Here is a 19,628-nt window from a genome sequence, read left to right as displayed (position 1 = left end):
GAACATTTGACGGCATCTCTGATAGGAACAGGCAAGCGCAGGAACTCGTGCCAAGTGGCTACGTTGTGGTGCATTGTGGTGCCGATTCATGGAATTTCGCGCAGAAATGCTGTGTGAAACTGCACGCAGAAAAAAAAATGCGCGCCACGAGTATTTATGGAATTGACATCGCAAAGTAACCGTATTCACAAGTCGTGGTCGGAACGCCCCCAACATGTCCACATGCAAAGCAGAAAACTACTAGATCAGCTACCTTTGCGTGCTCCCCCGGGCGTAAATGCACGCAAACTTCAAGCAGTGCGTGGGGTGCTCCGTAAGCAGGCCTGCACCCTGCTACACTGCTTACGTACACCCCTGAGTTACATTGGAACCCTGATTGAGTACACACACCCCAAAATCCGACATGCAAGCCCACCTGCGTGCTGAAAATCCTTTGCGCAAGTGCACTCACACCTGCCTGGATTGTATGAAGGACTTGCGTGGCCATTTCCCAGCCAAGACGTTGTATGATCGAATCGATTAATAAGTCTTGTGCCGCGCAATTGTGGGTGTATAAGGGAATGCCTGCAGGCCGTCCCTCGGAACGGCTATTTTTTGCAAGTTCTTCCCCATTTTGGTGTTCCGTTCCCTTCACAGCCATCTACGCAGGTCACGCCCACGCTTTGCTTGGACTCTCGCACAGATGTGCTGAGCCAGTGCAAACTCTACGCAAGTCCAAGAAAACTACTGTGCATTGGATTCCATGAATCGATGAATGGTGTTTTGCCCCAGGTTTGCGCGCAAGTACCATATTTTCTGCGCTGATAATTCCATGAATCAGCCCCATGATTTCTAACACAGGCCTCAGCATGTGACTGAAAAACTGGGTGATTTTAGGCAAAACACATGCTGTGTACCAGTCAGGGTGTAAAGTGTGACATCTATGGCTGTTGCCTACATCCTGATTCCTACATTTGTGTCTCCAGTAGACCCCACACAGGATGACACCTTACCATTGTGATACTCCAACTATACAACAAATATCTGGCTGAGAAACTCCACAGCTCTCCAGGCAAACACATCGCCAGAAGTTCTTGCATTGCCAGATTGGAAACAAATAACTGCAAAAGGGAAAACAACCAGAAAACAAGCCTTTTCCTGCTAAGCACAATCTCTGGAGCAAGTTCCCAAAGCAGGCCCACTCCATTTTACACTTCTCTAAAGGGCATCGCTCCAATTGCTGATCACTCCACTCACCCCAAATGTTCCCCCTTTGAAGCTCCCTGCACGGAAGTCTATTGCTTCCCAGAAAAGAACTCTATTGATCCTTAGAGTTAAGTTGTACCACGTAATAATTAGTTGAGATTGGATGGGTTGCACTAGTCCTTTAGGGGCTATTTATGGGTTGCTTATTCCATGCAGCATGTAGCTTTCACGCCAGGGCTTGTGGGCAGACATGACGTTTAATGGCCCACCTGAGCTTTGTAGGCCCGAGTGAAGCAAAGAGATCCCAGGCTGCAGATAGTTTTCATTTTTTTTTCCGACAGGAGTTGCACTCAGCACGAGAACATCTCACTCTGGAGAATTTTTTTTCTCCAAAAAAATGACCCCCACCATTAAAATATAAAAGGCACTGTCCCTTTTCGGATGAGGGTGGCCATGGAAAACAAATTGCAAAATGGCCCCCGTCATCGGAAAAGGGACCTTGTCTGTTTTCTATTTTTATGTTGGCGGCCATTTTTTATGACAATTGATTCAGAGCAATGGTGCGGGCAGTGAATGAGAAGTCGTGCCCGCGAAAGGTGGATTGTAATTGGTCAACCTCCTTTCCCGGGTGTGAATGCACTATATACCATGTGGTACATACCCCATGCAATCCAAACTCATAAGTGAGTGTTTTTGAATAAAATATCAAAAGTATTTCCAATGACCAACATACATATGAGGTTCAGTGTGTATCTAATACCTAAGAAGAATAACAATTGTTTCCCAAACTTACTTAAAAAGGAACAGTCTGATGATGAAGTAATTAACATGGGCACTTTGGTGAACACCAAAAGACTTGTAAAATAAATGTTGACCCCAAAAATGAGCCCTCCAATTGGCTCCTGGGGGATGTTATCTATCCTTCTGCCTTCCATGGTGCCATGGCTCCTGTTTTAAAGTCTCAACAATAGTCTCAACTGAGCCCTGCAGTACACTTTCTACATCCATGAGTAGCAGAGCTGCTGTTTAATGGATCAACAATGGGCTTGACTGTAGGAAACACTTTTCAACACTGAAGCCCGTTGACAGAATTCCGAAAATTGACTACTTCACTATTAGTACTTTACGTGTTTCCTTTTCTTTTTTCTTTATTTCTTCATCTCGCTCATTTTCTTACTATCTCTATTTCATTGTTTGTGCTTTCTGTCTTTACTTAATTTAATCATGTTTCCATCTTTCATTATGTATTTATTTCCTTCCGTCATTCAGGCATGTCATTTTGGGAATGTGTCTACTTCAGAATTGCATAAATGCCCTTCGGAGTTGACAACTGTTTCCTACAATCAAGTTCATTAATCACTCCCCTGTCCCTCTCCTTACACCTTTCTTCAACCCTTTTCCTGGAAAAGTTGTTCCTTGCATGCCGGCCCTGACCCATGACCTTACACGGGTCTCCCATCAGTCCAGAAATCATCTTCCACACAAAGGCCCCTATCTCCTGCACTGTGTTTGCTCCTTTGACATGTAAACCCCACCCGCGTGCCTCTGTATATCGCACAGATTGTCTTTGAGGCAACGCAGCACACCGGCCATTTCAATGGCAAAACCGATGTATGTCAAGGGAGAGCAGAATGCTTGGGGGGCGGGAGGTCCTCCGGGTGCTAATCTGACTCTCCCCGGTCTGTAGCCAGGTACCAGAGCAGCAGCCTATCCTCCCCAGCTGCAGTGTTAATCAGGTCAGGGAGCCCGCTCCACTCACAGCCCATACACCCTGCAGCGCGAATATGACTGAGGGAGCGACCTGGCAATGCACGGTTCCAATAACAGCCCGTGGTGTCATCCCCAGGCACACGATCATTTCTCAAAACGCGAGAATGCGTCTGCTGGGCCAATGAAAACTCCCGTATCTAACATAATAAACCTAGGAATGTCAGCCAGCGGGCAGCTGGCAGAGGTACAAACTCCAGTCTTCGGGAAAAACGGGGATTGTTAAGCTTTCCACTTTTGCAGATGCCGCACAACTTTTCGAAAGCAGGTCTCGTGAACTGACGTCGCTGCTCTTACCTGGAAGCGGCTGTGCGGGTCTTTCCCCTGGTCCTCAGTCCCTGCGCTGCTTCCCGGGGTTGCACGTGTTAATGCGTTCCGCCCCAGTGTGTGCGCGGCTGGGAATGCAGTGGGACGCCCCGTTATCCGGGCCCCGCTTTGAGAAGTTCCCAACTGCCGCGCAGAGCGTATGCGAGGAATATACAAGCACTGGCTGTATTAAAAACGTGCCTTTTCTGCACTGCCCACGCTCCCTGCCCTCTGCAGACTGATCGCCTGCCTTTTAAAGGCGTCTCACTTTTTCAGTGCTTCGTAGACAAAGTTTACCCGGGAGAAAAGCACTGCTTTAATTTACGACGCCACCAATTTAAGAAACAACAGTGCAGAGTATGCTAATGACAAACATTTTGGAGAACTAAAAGTTTCGATTTACTAGAAAAGCGTTTTATTTCTTCATAGCATATATTCTTAAAATTAGTGTTATTGCCACATTTGCGAATTTTCGGTGTTTAATGTATTTATTTATCTGCATTTTTAAAGCGCTCAAACAACCTGGGGGCATCGAGGCGCTGTTACAGGAATATGTCTTAGTTGGTTTGGTATTTATAATGCACTTAATACCCAGTGGTTTCTAAGCGCAGAACCGGGGATCAAACCTGTGTTTCTTTGTGGCGTCTTATTTCCAAGGCAAGCACATTGCCGCTGAGCTATCCTCCCGCAACAGGGATCATATTGTATTATTTCATTTGAAAGAAATTGATTCATGTTCTTTGAGGCGAGACTAGTCCGGCCACAAACATTTTCCCGCTGCGCACTCCTGTTATCATTCTTGCATGGATCGGACCCCATTTTACTGTTGCTAACACTGCATCATGCAATGAACACTGGTACATTGACAGCGGATCGCTATCCACTCCTGCCCCTACTGCATGCTAAAAAGAAGAGTCCAAAGCGACCCCAGCTTCTCTGCCTGCAGCAAAATGCTGAGGCGAGCATGGGTGGAGTCCTATTGCCTTCACATAGCACAGTGCACTTCCCGCTGTGCTTCCCTTGTTCAGCGGCCGAACTTGTCCAAAATGTTGCAGATGTGTGAAAACTGGAAGATATAGGGATTCATTATGAGTTTGGTGGGGCAGTAAAAAAAACAGCAGCAATGTGGTGGTAATTCCGTTACCACTGCATTATCGCACCACTGCACTATGGGTTTAATGGTAAGGTGGAGCATTTTCCTCCAGCAAAATACTGGTGGTAATTCTGCCGAGATCCTCATCGACTCCCATGGACTCCAGAAATGGGGCATTACGGTACCCTACCACCACTTGTAATCCTGTGGTAAATCCACTGGATTAAGTGGCGGTAACAGTGATTCCGTTTGGCAGTCCTTTGGAAGATTTACAGCTCAAATATTGCCAACTTGTAACGAGGCCCGTACAGTTGAGGCTGCACAAACCTTTATAGGAATATGTTTCTGAGTACAATCTTTTTCACCTGTGACTCAAGCGACTATTGAGAGAGCCACAGGACTAAACATTCTATTTTATTGAACATCAAGTACATCATTATTCATGTTACCATGGCTTTTTATATTTTGCATATTTTCTACAACAGAGATTCTATTTATCTCAAGTTCTATGGCCTCCGCTTTGGAAGACTCCTCACCTGCTGTACCTGAGGTTTTCTGGCTTCCTCAGTTGCTTCTTCCTTCTTTTTTCTTCTTGAATCCGCCTTCTTTCCTTTCTTCTTCTGGAAGAGATAAGGACAAGCTCCCCCGGAGGCCACTGTGCCTTAATTACGGTTTGCCATGGAAAAGTTGTTAGGCAGAAAACCGTGGTAGTGAAGATGACCAGCATGGTTCTGTGCTAGTCTCTTAGCAGGTCCGGATTATGAACATGTCTTTTGCTATTAGAGAAAGGACAGACTCTGAAAATAGTATCTTGTTCTATATATTGAAGACTGAAGATTCCAAACTCCACTGAGCCCAGTGAAGCCACAAGGAAGCTGAGAGCAAAAGGTAAGGGGACCGACAGAGTAATCCGGTCAGAGCAAAGAGCAGGACAAGCCAGCAACTTCCTCACTAGCCAAATAACAGAGGAAAGCCAAACAAGCGTGGAGTTAGGAAAGGAAGACAGTGGCACGCTATGCAGCAATGAAGGAAGGCAAGTGGGCAGAATGCAATTCAATGCCTGACAAGGGAGAGAGGAAGCGCCGTTGGAGCACAACGCGTAAACCAGGAGGACAGAACAGGGAAGCCGCGGAGCGGGAGGGGGTAAAGCAAGCTGCGCGAGGTTGCGAGCAGGACAGAAAGCCAGAAAACAATTGTGGAAGCGAGCCAGACAGAAAAGGTTTTCGTTCTACAGAACGTCTTCCCCAGAGAGAAGGGTTGCAACGCCCCAAGCCGATAGAATCAACCTGGTATATGCATGTGGCAGCCATGTTGTCTGTGGACTAGACCGCTGCCTCACGTTGAGCAGAAAACGTTACGGTATTGTCAATGGAGCCTCCAGTTGCTCCAGAACTTCTAGGGCTGCCGCATGACAATTTATTAGATATATTTTATATTAGTATTCAACATTAAAAACATTTTACGAGAATAAACATAACAGTTGTACTGCTCGATTTTTTAACAAAGCTTCCATTCCACCATCATTGTCTTCAGGGATGTTTGTCAATTTGATTTTCATTAACAAAAACAATTATAATGTTGTCTACATCAGCGTTTCCCCTCTTATGAAAGAACCCACAAGTACTGCTTCCCCTCAAAAATTATATTATTTTTGAAAGTCTCTGGTTTTTGAGTGGTTAACTGTTAAATGTAATTTTTCAGAGTCTAAATGGAAGTATGTGGACCAAATTGTTTACAAAAATAGAGTGTACATTTAAGAAATGTTCTCTCTTAATGTATATGTCTATGATATATATTACGAAGTCATGAGAACCATGTGAACATTCATTTGAATTTATTCAGTGAAAAGACTTTGTTAAAGGGACGTTATGGTTCCAAGTAAAACCGAAAAACCCTTGAAATTTGCCAGTTATGGTGAGCTAAGCAACCATAACTCGTGCCACCACTGTGCACTGCTAAGCCTAACACCCAGGACATCAAAGATGGCATCACAAATGTCATTGATGACATCACTGATGAGATCACATGTGTGACTCCCCCTTTTTCCTTTCCTGACATATCTAGGCCACATGATTTTCTTCAGTAACAGTCAGGAACTAAAAATTGTAAATTACTATATTCGTAGACTTATCCTTCAAGTATGTTCTTAGAATAATTCCCTTATGGTCCAGTCATATCATATGAAACATATACATAGGGGAAGACACAAGCTTGAAAGACAGCAATCCTTTTAGTGCATTAAAATTATCAGTAGATTTATCAGCACTTTCTGATACTTTTGATGTTTTTTATTACTGTACTTTCCCTGTATATGCTCATATTTTTATATGTTGTACTCACACTATTTTCCTTAGGGTCCAGACACATCATGTGATATATATAGATAGGGTAAGTAACAGCTTTGAAACAGAGCAATCATTTCTCTTCATAAAGGTAATCAGTTAGGTTATGAACCCTTTCTGCTACTATTGCTGTTTCTTTTTCTTCAATTCCCTTGTATATATTCATATTTGTATCTGGTGTTGTCTCTATGTGATTTGTCTATAATAATGCAATTATGTAGTAAGTGGGTTTTAGTACCTACTTATCACAAGTTTCACTGTACGCAAAACTCTAATATGAAAACAGTTATCATTTCACTATTCAACATGGCAAGCTTATGAATATTGCACCTCCATCATGTATGCTGCACACAAAGCCTATGTTTCTACATGAGTACCTTAGTATACTGGATTGAAGTTAATAATAGAATGCTATTTATATCAATGCATAGCTTAATGCACTGATTAGCACTTGATATTTATTCCAATAATCTTTGACACTTTTTTTATTAACATTACACTAAGAATCCCTTGTACAGACTTTTCATGAAAGGTAAATGCACATGTGATGTCATCAGTGATGTCATCAATGACATTTGTAATGTCATCTTTGATGTCCTGGGTGTTAGGCTTAGCAGTGCATGGTGGTGGCACGAGTTATGGTTGCTTAGCTTACCATAACTGGCAAATTTCAGGGGTTTTTCGGTTTTACTTGGAACCATAACATCCCTTTAACAAAGTTTTTTCACTGAATTTCATAGGTTTTTAGTTGCGCAACTTAACCATAACGTCCCGTTAACAAAATTTTTTTACTGAATTTCATAGGTTTTTAGTAACGTAGTAACGCAAGTTAACCATAAACTCCCTTTAACAAACTTTTTTCATTAGCACGCAGACAACATTCAAAGATGGAGTGTAAAAAGCAATTTCTCAGGCATGGCTTTACACAGAATGTTGCAAAATAAAAATGTATGCTCGTTCACAGTGAAGGTCAGCTGCTTCCATTTTTTGCTCGCAGGCCGGAGTGGCCCAGGACTCGCACTATAAGGTTCTATTGTTTTTTTACCTTGACAGACAGGGATCGTGCCAAAAGACTTCTTTTGAAGGAGGGGTGCAAAAACATAAGAGACGATAAGGATGACATTTCTGAAACTAAACCGCTTTTATATATTATATCACTATGAGAAAGATCATTGGCACAGACGGAGTCGTATTTAGGGACTGCATTACGCATAGATAATGGAAAATGCCAATATAATGTAAGTAACCCTTTAGATTATTTTATACCGGAATATAATAACAATAGCGTGGCATTAAAGCCTGGTTAAGTTGTACTTGTTCGTTCAATGTGGCATATTGTTTTGTACTGCGCACTATCACTGCCAAAGTGGTCCCCTGGCGCTCAGACGGCTCTGAAAAAGGCAGAGGAGAGAGGGTGGGTTAGTGGGAATAAGTTAAAATACTCTGTTGCACTATCCTCGCTAGCAAATAGTTTCACGCCCTAATAAATAAATTGAATATTTTTAATGAAGATCGGCTCGTGAGACTAATTTATGTTTTTAAAACAGGTACAACCTTCCCTACTGTCAATGCCACGATTTTCAGACCCCGGCCGACGTATTTTTTTAACTGCCAGGTGCAGCTACTTCTAAACAACTTCATGACCCTCACCATTTTACGGGACAATCGCCAAGGACCAATATGCCCTTACGCGGTACTAGCGGCTAGATCAACATACCAACCATTATGGTGGTCTAATGCCTCGTTGTTGGAACAGCCTTCAGATTATCAGTGCGACCATAGTGCTTCTTTTATCATAAACCAACACCCTGTGTACCGCAAAGGAACAGCGCGTGACTCAAGATGAACTTTTGCGGATCGACAGCAAAGAAAAATGCAAATCGCTGAATTTTCTCTAAACATTTGATGTCAAATAAAAGTACTTTACGAAATGTGCAATATTGCTGTTTGCTTTTAAATCACAGTTTCATATTCCGAATTGTGGCGCGCTTTGTTGTGAGATGATCTGTGTTGTTTTCCGGGTTCTGTGTAAAGTCGCGTAGGACTGGAGACGACTGGGCCTTACGCAGTACTAGCGGCTAGAAGCAACCTACCAACCATTATGGTGGTCTAATGCCTCGTTGTTGGCACAGCCTTCCGATTATCAGTGCGACCATAGTGCTTCTTTTATCATTAACCAACACCCTGTGTACCGGAAAGGAACAGCGCGTGACTCAAGATGAACTTTTGTGGATCGACAGCAAAGACAAATGCAAATCGCTGAATATTCTCTAAACATTTGATGTCAAATAAAAGTACTTTACGAAATGTACAATCTTGCTGTTTGCTTTTAAATCACAGTTTCATATTCCGAATTGTGGCGCACTCTGTTGTGAGATGATCTGTGTTGTTTTCCGGGTTCTGTGTAAAGTCGCGTAGGACTGGAGACGACTGGGCGCATTTGGCTACGCACCCTGTAACGTCACGGAGAGAGACGGGGAATATCAATGCTTTGATAATGTCAGGCTTAGGGGCGGGAGATATGATTTAGTGTCGCAAAAGCAGGTCAGCCAGGTCGATGGGGCAAGTGATAGGATTATCACATAATGTCGGCGCACAGCAGCCTGATTTATCGTTTGTTTAGTGGACAAAAAGTCAGGTAAGGCCCATAGGAAATTGTAATGTCAACGGACATAAGGAAGGTTCTTAGAACACTTTCAACCTGACAACGAACAATAAGAACAGCATTCTCAGAACACCCCCATTTTGTTTAATTGCAAACATTACCTCCACGTCCACTCTTCCTCATCCCAGTACTTACCTCATGAGGCCCCTGCCTCTGACACAGGATCTTCTTCTATTTCTATAAATTCCTATAACTCCTCCCCCACATCCACATCACTCAGTTTCATATTACCAAGCCGGAGCATGGGACCTTCCCCGCAGGGAGGGTGAGGAGGGGCGTCAGTACTGTGACGAGGAAGAGTAGGACTAGGAGTAATGAAGATTAACGGTAAGTAATCAGAGCATTTCAGGACACCGCGAGTGTTCTTAGAACACATTCAACTTGCCAGAGTACAAAACAGACAGTGTCCTCAGGACACCCCCATTTTGTTTATGTACGAACATTTAAGGACACCGCGAGTGTTTTTAGATCAATTTTAGCTTGCTTGTGAACAAAACGGACACATACTCTGTCCTCAGAACACCACACCATTTAGTTTATATAGAAAATTTCAGAACAGCCGTGTTGTCCGCAGACAAATCGAACACAACAAAAGTGTCTAGCACAAGAAAAAACAGAACATTGAACCTATCTCATACTCCCCCACCCTCCCTAAACACTCTTACACACCAACACACTCCACTAAATACAATTTTGAATCCAAGTTTCACTGCGCTGTCCGCGATCGTCGGCGACAGAAAATCTGACGCGCATCACTCACCATGCCGTCCAATCAGCGAACACGTTGCATGTCCGTGGACATCACGCAAGCTGCTCGGCCAATCAGGGCACTGTACGCGGAGCGAACCGGGAAGACCGTCCGCGGAGCGAAAGGAGATAGCTCTAATTTTTTTTGCCTTACATTTTGGTCATTTAAAAAAAAAACTACTGGACATATTTACACCAAATTTGCAAAAGCACACTTTCAGGACCAAGCCCCCACTCCTGCCGCAAATTTGGTGTAAATCTATCCAGCGGTTTGGGCTGTAGGCATGCGCAAAGTTTTTTCCCATTATGTCTAAAATGAAAAAACAAAAGTTTTGGGACCCCCCCTATAACCTTGCCCCCCCGGACCAAACCTCTCCAAACTTTGCAAAAAAATTCAGTGTGGGCCTTATACTTTTTTGTTTGGTGAGGATTCGTCCAGAGGGAGCGAAGTTATAAGCCACCCAAAAAATGCTCTTCTTATGGAAACACCAACTTAACCATAACTACATATCCTACTACTACAACTACTATATATATTCGTAAATAGGTAATGGAACCGTTTATTTCGACAACATTGCAATGGAGAAACATTTTTAAGATTGTGTTATTAATACCGGTATGAGCCATATTGGTAAGTGTTTAGGGGAGGGTTGTTGGCTACTAAATTTGACAAGAATATTAATACAGTGTGTTCCTCAGTACTGTATCAAGGTAAGATTAAAGCTAAACCATTGCTCTTATATAGCATTTCTATTTACACTGTATATATTATGCTATGCTTCATCAGTCATATAGAAAATTACCTATTTGGTAAATGCTTTGAGCAGAATATCTTGCATGAGTTAAAAAGATTTCCTCAATCTAATCTACCAGAACTTTAAAAAAGTTTATAAAACATATCCATGGGCTTTGGCAAGCCATAAAAATGCTTACCAACTTGATACATGCACACTTCAGTTTGGTAGATGTTTCAGAATCATTTGTAAGACCTATATCTTTGTTAAATTTTTGCATGTTCCCAACCACGTCGCTACAGATTTCTTTAGGAACCACTAAAGACTTGCAGTTTGAGATCCAGTCAGTCCACGTGACATTGCACTACACTGATGTATTCTGATGTCATCTTGCTTCCTGAAGAGCAACAGGTGTATTCTGATCTTCTCTTACTTTCTGAGGAGCAATGTTCTCTTTCCTCCGCTGTCGGACAAAGTTTAGTCGAACACATAGCCCACACAATACGTTTGGAAGAGTAGCAAGAAACAGAATCAGTTTATTACCTGGTAACGAAATGAAATTTGTATTTTGTATTTTATTGTTTATATAGCGCTTTAATCCAAAGCGCTTTACAGTTTAACAACACGGAACATTAAACATTGTAACAACATGTGGAACAATTTGCATTTGAGGAGGAAGAAGCATGGAGGGGAGGGGACGGAAAAAAGTGAGAAAGAGTAGGGAGTGGTGGGAGTTAGAAGGGAGGATGGAGATCATGGAGAGACAGGGAAGATAGAGGGACGAGGAAGAGGGTATTGAAAGTAGAGAGAAAAGGTGTCAGGGAGGGGAGTGGAGAAGGAGTGCTTTCAAGGAGGAACGGAAGGAGGAATAGGTGGAAGTTGAGCAGATAGTGAAAGGAACGGAGTTCCATTGTAGGGGGGCAAGGAGCTGAAAGGAGCGGAAACGAGAGGAATTAACACGCAGCATGCCCCCTCCTAAGCTTAAAAGCAGCAACAACCCATATTTCCCAAATGACACATTTTTATACTATTTTTAGACATCTAAGAGGATTTAGAAGGAATCTCTTATCACAATGACTTCACCTGTCCTGGAAAAGATACTAGTCTTGAGAAGATGCAGTCTCTCACTTCAGGGAGTAAATTCCCGCTTATCCATTTTTGCTATCCTGTGCACCTGCCACTTTCTCTGGTCATGTAACATTTCTGAGGACTTGTAAACAGTGCCGTTGAAATGAAGTGGGAGATGAGCACAAGGACAGTCTCTGTAATCTGTGATGATTGGAAGATCCTAACCTTTGGTTATCCCAGGTTGCTTGCCACTGAGTTAAGCACTCACCACTACCATGGTGGAAATCTGCATTTAGCAAGTTTCAATCCCCAAACGATCCACATTAGCCCACCATCCCTCCAAGTTTGATACATTGAAAATTAATTGGGAAGTAACACAGCTATTGTTACAGAGCAAATAAGCAGGAGGAAACTGCCAACAAGTGTTGTATAAAACACTTATATTATTAGTATTATTATACTTCCATGGTATCTGATATGTATGAGTTGATGGATGAAGTTGCAGTGGGAAAGAGAAACGTTGAGGTTACAAGATTAACCTTGTTCTTAAATTACCATATCTCTGGGGTGTTATCAGGGTATACCATTTTACTCCAGTTGGCAAGATAATTAAGAACTTTAATTGAAAGATTGAGGAGCCAGATTGACCGTATTATTTTGTGTTGCAGGATGGAACTCAGATTTGAGAGCTTTAAGATATTAAGTAGTTTTGAAAGGTTAATTTTTCTATGTATCAATAAGAAAAAAACAGTGACACCATATATATTTTGCCAGGGATTATAGCCAAGATATTTAAGATACACAATTGTGAATGTGTTTCATCATGGTATCTGCTCTATACCCTTTTATACTGATTGTGTTGAATGCTCAAGTCACATTCTTCATTAGGTCACAAATCATATCTCTTTGTGAATAAACACTTTTTTATGCATGCGAGGAAGACAATACATTTAACAACCACATTTAAGGTCACGTGTAATTATTAGTAAAGAACAGACCAAAGAACTGACCGATTGTGTGTCTGTAGTGTTGTTCTATTTACTGCAAGTGCGATGTAGGAGATATTTATGTGGCAAAGATTAATTCAGGAAGTTTGCACCCCCACCCCATCAAGAGCGCCATACCAACTGAGAACATTTGGATTCTTGTCCATCCCTGTTTTTGACTCATTTAACACCAGCGTGCACCACCCATCCTCCGCTATTTCACAATATAGAAGCCAAGAACCAGGCCGATGAGCAGAAATAATATAGATTTATTACTAAGTAAACAAAATCAGAATTACACTATAATTATCAAAATGCATGCCACCTCACTCCATGGCACACAGTCCCTCATCACGAGTTGGGCGGTAGCCCTTTAATGCGGCAGTAACAGTGTTACTGCTGCATTTAAGGGTGCACCCAACCTCGAGTCTGGCAGTATGTACCCCCATTCCTAAACTGGGAGTAAATGTGCCTGAAAAATGCTGATTTTCGGTGCAATTACCATACGGTAATACCACTGCCGCTGAAAATTGCGCCGAAAATTCAGGAATGGGGAATTACGTTTATTGCTGAGCCTGTGATACAGAGGTAATACCCAATTACTTTAACAGACTATGGGTCTCATTACAAATTTGCCGGTATCCTGGCAGTAATTCCACCACGATACCGGCAAATGGTAATACCATTTCCAAAACTTGGCCTGATGGTATTACTGCCGGAACCACGAGTACCGGGTTAATTGAGAAAATCCCCATTCATGTAGTCCGATAGGTCTCCAAGGGGGATTTTCCGGTATTGCTGGTATTCCTCTGTTCCACCCGCAAACATGTACTTGGATGGTGCAGAAACGTGATGGTATACGTTAATACCGGCATGTTAATTCCGCACAGGCCAAGTTGTAATGCAGCCCATATCTTTATCATCACTTGGTTGGATGTTGGGAATTTCAAATTTCACCAAAATCACTCAGGTGTCTGTTGACTGTGTGGGAATTAATTAAATTATTAATTAATTAAAAATTGCTAAGGATCTACTTCTGTGTGCCCACCCAATCAATAAAGGGAAGATACTAATTCAAATATAACCCCAGCAACTGTTTGTCTTATGTACTTAATTTAAATTCCGCTGGGTCTATGCTCATGAAAGGACATCAAGGCTCCAGTGTCATCACACAAGAGGCATAGGGACTTGGTCAGACTCAGTTATGGATAGCCTCCAGCATCAATCCCTCTGTCCTGGTTCCCCCTAGATTTCCCCTTTAGACAGGGCCTAATGCTTTTCCTCTAATTAGTCCTGAGATTTGTAGGCTCCATCTCTGGGAGATATGGCTCCACCAATTGTAAATGGCATTTATGAACAACTTTAGTTACAAGGTTAAAAATCTTCATCATGATACTTTTTTCAATTTACAGATAAGTATCACAAATTATATATTTATGAATTAGTCTGATCATTCTGGTTGTAATGCACTGTGTCTCATGTTGGCACATGGTTGCAGTCTGGTCATGCTGGTCGCAATGTACTGTGCCTCATGCGGCATGTGGTTGCAGGTGCGAATGGCAGATTTCTGCGATTTATTCCAAATGGGATACATATTAGAAATCTGAGATTTTACAGACAAGTGACTGGTTCCATCAGCTAAAAGGTACCTAGCTTTTTAATCCGTAATTTATTCTTGGAAGCAGCAATCACATTTTAGATAATAACTCTTGTTCACAAGGTTGAATTTTCAGCAGAGCTATATCATCAGATGGGGCTTCTTATAAGCTTTTCGGGAGCATTTGAACCATTTTTGTAAATGTCACAATTCCCAAGTTAATGGGCAAATATGATTCACCATACAAACCTATGGCACCCTATTCCTGACAACCTATTTTTCACTTCATTTAATAAAAGATGTGTTCTTCCCAAGCCTCTGATGTAGGCCTGGGCATTCATTCAGTGTTGACCCAGCCTGCATTGAAGCACTTAACATTGTTGCTCCCTTAACCAGAAGGGATAACTCCACCCCCTGATTCATGTGGCATTCTCCTGGAACAAGTCAGTTGTCATCAACCCCTAGGCTTCACCACAACATTTAATTTAATTGTGACTATTTATTTTTAGTTTACCATCCATTAGTAGCATCATTGTGTATTCAGTGATGTCATTCACTCCAATAAAACCTCTTTCCAGGCTCAACCTCCACCCCCCTTTCTTGTCTCTGCTGAGGCTGGAAACAAGTTGACCAAATGTCTGGTACATGAAGGGGGAGGTGAGCAGTTCTTGATCTTTGAATCTGATGTGGGGGAAGGCTTCTTCAGGCTGGAACACAGGTTTTCAGTGCTCTGATGAACCAAAATTAGTACTTTTCAAATGTATTTTAATTTCCATTACATGATGCCTGCTTCAATGTCTTTTATCACATGAGATGCATTTTACTCCTGCAAACCTCATTCTTGCAGCTTGTTTTAAAACAGTTAATTTATTTCTGTATCAACCAGTTTCCTTAATGTTTGCCGTTGAATGTACTCCAACAGGGGAGTTTCATATGTAATCTGGTCATTTCCCTCCAATCTGCAAAATGCATCTGTTTCTTCATGTCAGCTCGGTTGTAGTAAAGTTGCATTTTCAGGTATCGGGCCCATGAAATTGGAATTAGGACTCAGTCTTTTTCGGCTTAGTCATCCATATACAGGGCACACTTAATATTTTTATTTTTCTGTACACCATATTGGGATATTTGGCAGTTGAAAGTTCAATGCTGTCCTTTTCTCTACCAGCCAACAATGCACATTAGGCTTAACCTAGCTATAGGCAGTTCATTTGTATCTGGGGCTTAAAATACCCCACACAAATCTTGCCCAGTTCTTCTCTCGTGTGAAAAAGCAGGGGAGAGTGGGGTTTGAATGGCCCATTCTCTGTTCATTCCGTAGTAGATGGTCGGGCTGCCATCCCTCTTCTGGATTCCCAAGGTATGAAAGGGAACCCCTTCCTTTTCTTTGCCTTTTCTCTCCTTTCCGGGTATCCTAGGTCCCCTCATGACTCCTCTTGATCCGGTCCCCAGGCTGAAAGGAATTTGTGTCAGTTTTTCTAAAGAAAGGAGTAAAAAGAGTTGTTAAGCATTTTTGTTTACATCTTATGTCCCCGGATAACATTTTAAAATTAGAAAATTAATTTTCAATGACAGACAATATTCAATTAACAATTACCATTTTAATTTAATTACTCATGGGTTATATATTTTAGTTTCCATCTATGGTTTTGATCTTACCTTTCCCTCCTCAGATGGTTCCCCAGCTCTAATTTCAGTGTGCTCCTCAAACACTTTTAAAGCTAGTCTGGAACATCTTGTTTAACTAAGTGAAATGGACCCATTTCTCTTCCATCAGTTCCCCTTTTGGGATGCAGATCTTATACGCAACAGGTGAGACTTTATCCACAATCTCAATATTACCACACTAAGATGGAAGGAATTTCAGTTCCTTGTTTTGATAAGTTGTACAGATAAACCTTGTCACCCATCTCATACTCCTTTTTCATTGTCTTCAAGTCATAGTAGGACTTCAACCTTTCAGACAACTTCTATAAATTGCGCAGGGCATAGGCAAAAGCATGCTGGAGGTGTTTCATTAGATTCTTAATGTACTCATGAGTGGTGGACGTGTTAATCAGTGTCTGCTCTTGAGTTCTGTAGAGCAGATGCTGAGGTAAAACCCTTTTCCGTCCGGTCATCAGTTCAAATGGAGACATTTTAGTTGCATAAGCTGGTGTAGATCCAATAGCCATTAGTCATCAGGACAAGTGGTAAACGAATGTCCCAGCTGGGTCCAGATCAGCTGCAAACCTCTTCAGTATTCTTACAATGGACTTATTGTGTCTCTCAACCCCTCCACTCAATGCCAGGTGGTAAGCCCTGTGGAGCTTTCTCTTTACTCCTAGAATATCCCACATCTTGGTCAGAACCTAGCTGGTAAAATTACTTCCTATATCTGACTCAATCCTTTCCAGAAGGCCGAAATGAGATAAGATGTAGCTGATCATTAGTACGGCAGTGCTCTCTGCCTTGCAATTCGGGGCAGGAAGACATTCTGCCTTCTTTGTAAACGAGCATGTTACAGTCAACATTTACTTGTTTCCTCTAAAGTAGCGAATCACTGACACAATGAAATTGACTTTAAAATCTGACCAATGCAGTGTCATTCCTCTTTTCTGTAGGGGAGCTCGGTGTGTGGGAGAACTTGAATGGAATTGAGCACACACGAGGCATCCCTTCAAAAAGGTACTGACGTCCTTAACCATATGTGGCCAGTAGGCAACTTCTTCCAAGCTTTCTAATGTCTTTTGTAAACCCACATGTCTAGCAGTAGCCATATCATGGGTGTGATTCGACATCAGGCTCCGGAATGAGGTAGGTACCACCAATTAGTCACATCCAGATAGGGATCTCCTTACCAATAAACCGTCTTGAATTAGGAACATTTTGGAAAACTTCATCAACACCCAGAGATCCTCTTTTCTGGCATAATCCGATTTCATTAGAGGAAAACACACTGGGTCTTCAATATGTTGATAGAATTTCCCAATAATAGGGTCCTCTTTTTGTACAGTGATCAAATCTGCATCTGCACTGTTCACTGTTAGCACACATTTGAGACCTGGTCACAGCTGTGACTTGTATTTCACCTAGCAGGGATTCTGTATCTATGAAATCTCCCTGCAGAGCTCCAGTTTTAGCCAACCAGTCCGCCAGATCATTTTCAGTCTTATCCTGACCTTCTATTTTGGCATGACCGGTAATCGTTTTTTCAAAAGGTGGTCATCTCATTATAGGTTACGAGATCATCAATGGGCTGGATCAGTTTTCCAGGTTTAAAGGGTTTATTGTTAGAACAAAGCATACCTCTTATCCACAAACCCATTCCTGACATAGTCAGTCAATGATAATCAGTAGTTATTTGAGTTGGTGGTGTATTGCAGTGAGAATGGCTTGATGAACATCCATCAACTCTACCACCTAACTACTTCATGGTCCTATTTTGTAACCAGCAGAGGGTTCAGGGGTATAATTTACCCAGGCATTCCCAATGCCAGCCACTAGCCCTTTTCCCCAGTTATTAGCAACATGGTAAGAGAACCCATCCATAGAAACTATGGATATCTCCTGACAAATGTCTTCTTCATAGACCTTGTGTGGGAAAGTTAGGTATGCGTCCATATAGTCTCTGGGTAATAGACTTTCATCCTCAAGACAGTTTATTTTAGCACAATCATGCAAGTCCAACAATCCTTGCGCTATAGCACTCTTGTTGTTTTGGCCATCCCAGACCTGCACAGGAAAGCCTTGCATCGATAGAATTCAGGAAGTAATGTTTGTACTTCACCACCCCATTGCTTATTTGTGCTCTGAGACCTCATTTGTTCTTCCACCCTGGACTCTCCTGTGTTCTTCTCCACGCCCAGCCCTCAGTTGCGTTCCCCACACCACCCGCCCCTCTTTTGTGCCTACCCACAACCCCAACCCTCTTTTCTGCTCCATTAGCACCCCAACCCTCTTGTGCTTTCCCCATGACCCTATTTGCACCCCCAACCCATACCCTCTTTTGTGCTCCCCATCAACCTGACCCTCTTTAGTGTTTACCACATTCCTCTTTTGTACTCCTATAGCCCTGATCCTTGTTTGTGATTCCCCCACTGCTCCAACCTTCCTTTGTACTCCCCCAACCACCCTCTGAGTCCCTCTCTCTTGCTCACCTTCGGCATTTCCTCTTATCTTCTCTTTTGCACTCTTTTTCACCCTTGACTCCATCTTGCTCTCTCTCATCCCCTCTCTCTCTCTCTCTCTCTTTCTCTCTCTCTCTCTTTCTCTCTCTCTCTCTCTCTCTCTCTCTCTTTCTCTCTTCTCTCTTTCTCTCTCTCTCTCTCTGTCTCGCTGTCCACCCAATCCACGGCCCTCTTTTCTGCTCCCCAGTTCTTCTTTGTGCTTCCCCATCAACCAATGTACAAAGAAAAATTGAGTCTTTGGATTGTGCTCTTCCAAAATAATTACATGAGACTTATAGGTTGAGAGATTTGGCTTTAATTATACAATTTGAAAAAGCAAATTAGTAGTTAGTTAATGTATTCACTAAGTCTCAAAAAGATGAAAATGAAAATAATTAAGAAATGTTTTATTCCAAACTTCTGTATGTTACACCAATTAAGTTTAAACTTCACTAATTGTTTGTATGTTTCTCATGGGGTTCCTTTTAGTTCAGTTCATATGCATCCACGTCAGATGATTAAGTTTAAGTTCACCTATGTCCTGAAGGTTCCTGTTGACTGTCTTGTTAATATCTTAATTCAAAGTTGTTCTTGTGTGTCCTATAATAGGACTGGTAACTGAAAATCCTCAAAAAAACCTTTACACTTATTTCCCCGCTTTAGGGTCTAGGCGGTTCTTCAGGAGGTAGTGTTGACTTGATTATCCAAGCTTTAGAGGATTGGGAATCTGACTTTGGTGTCCAAGCTTTCTGTGTTTGAGAATCCTAATTGCAAAGTTGAAAGGTCTTTGAGATTAACAAGGGCCTGGTTGACAAAAGAGTTGGTTTCTTGTAAATGTGGATAATTGGAAAAATTGCCCTAGAAAGCAAGACAAGCGTGTGCAAAATGATTACAAATGGTTACAGAATTTTTCTTTTGAAATTGTAAGACTATAAGGAGGTAGAGAAAGTGAATAGGAAAAAGGTACTCACTTGATATTTATACAAGGAAGTT

At 42.1% G+C, this 19,628-nt stretch overlaps 1 protein-coding gene across 1 annotated transcript in view; it reads right to left on the bottom strand.

Moving 5' to 3' along the window:
• KANK4 (KN motif and ankyrin repeat domains 4) overlaps positions 1 to 3,433 on the bottom strand; it is a 1,485,983-nt gene extending 1,482,550 nt beyond the window's left edge. Inside the window, exon 1 of the mRNA XM_069642033.1 lies at positions 3,250 to 3,433. The gene's annotated coding sequence lies outside the window, so the exon portion shown is untranslated. The remainder of the gene's footprint in view (positions 1 to 3,249) is intronic.
• Between the last annotated feature and the right edge of the window lie 16,195 nt (positions 3,434 to 19,628).

Source organism: Ambystoma mexicanum, chromosome 1q (genome assembly GCF_040938575.1).
Source record: "Ambystoma mexicanum isolate Mex_15411 chromosome 1q, UKY_AmexF1_1, whole genome shotgun sequence".
NCBI classification, from domain to species: domain Eukaryota; kingdom Metazoa; phylum Chordata; class Amphibia; order Caudata; family Ambystomatidae; genus Ambystoma; species Ambystoma mexicanum.
Note: the sequence above shows the minus strand (reverse complement) of the source record. Positions and strands in the feature narration are given on the sequence as shown.